Below are 1,447 nucleotides of genomic sequence, written 5' to 3'. Positions count from 1 at the left end.
ATCATCATTCAAATTCATTGATTTTCCTTTGGTCTTCCTTGTTCATTGTCTAACTCTCACATGCATAAGAGGTGATTGAAAATACCATAACTTGGGTCAGGTGCACATAAATCCTTTTCTTAATTATCTAATGCTGCTATAACAGAAATAACACAAGTGGGTGGCTTTAAGAACCAGCACTTTCTCTCACAGTTTCTTGTTGTTGTTAGGTGCCATCAAGTCAGTTATGACTCATAGTGACAGTGTGCACAGCAGGACAAATACTGGCTGGTTCTGTGCCATACTTAGAATCATTGTTATGCTCGAGCCCATTGCTGCTGCCACTGTGTCAATCCATCTTATTGGGGGCTTTCCACTTTTACAGTGACTCTACACTTTACCTAGCTTGGTGTCCTCCAGGGACTGGTCCCTCCTAATAACATGTCCGTAGTATGAGAGACGATGTCTCCACATCCTGGCTACTAAGGATCATTTTGGCTGTACTTCTTCCAACACAGATTTGTTTGTTCTTCTGACAACCCATGTTACTTTTAAGTACAATACCATAACTCAAATACATCAATTCTTCTATGGTTTTCCTTATTCATTGTCCAACTTTCACATGAATATGAGGCTACTGAAAATACCATGGCTTGCGTCAGGTACATCTTAGTCCTCAAACTGACATCTTTGCCCTTGAACATTTTTTAAAAGTCTTGTGCTCAATGGAATATGTCATTTCATGAGTGTTTATAGTGGATCCAAGCAAAATGAAGTCTTTGACAACTTTAGTCTTTAATCGGTTTATCATGATGCCATTTATTCATCTAGTTTTAAGAATTTTTGTTTTCTTTACACTGAAGTGCAATGCATACTGAATATTATGGTCTTTGTTCTTCATCAAGTAAGTATTTTAAGTCATCTTTATTTTCAGCTAGGAAAATTGTATCATTTGCATATCTCAGACTGATTCTTTCTCCAGTCCTGATGTCATGTTAAATAAACATGGGGGAAAGAATACAATTCTGGTATACACCTTTTCTGATTTTAAATAATTCATCATCCACTTGTTCTCTGGAACAACAGCCTTTTAGTCTATGCACAGGTTCCTCATTAGCACAATAAAGTGTTCTGGAATACCTATTCTTTTCAATACTATCGGTAGTTCATCCTTTTAAATTTTCTGTCCAGATCTTTTAGCTCCTCATTTTTCAATTCTCTTTATCATCTCTATGCTGGAGAACAAGTTTCCGAGTCTCTTCTGATATCCATTTTGGTCTATTCCTTCTTTCTAATCTTCTTAGTGATTTTTGCTTTCTTCCTGTTCACAGTCTGCCCCTGACTTTGTTTTGGCTGATAATATGGAACTTTCCTACCGTTTCTTCCCACAGAAGTAATAAATTTTATTTCTGTGTATTTCATCTCGTAAGATCCATGTGTATAGTCGTATTTTATGTTGTTGAGAAAA

Source organism: Chrysochloris asiatica, unplaced genomic scaffold (genome assembly GCF_000296735.1).
Source record: "Chrysochloris asiatica unplaced genomic scaffold, ChrAsi1.0 scaffold00014, whole genome shotgun sequence".
Lineage (NCBI taxonomy): Eukaryota > Metazoa > Chordata > Mammalia > Afrosoricida > Chrysochloridae > Chrysochloris > Chrysochloris asiatica.
Note: the sequence above shows the minus strand (reverse complement) of the source record.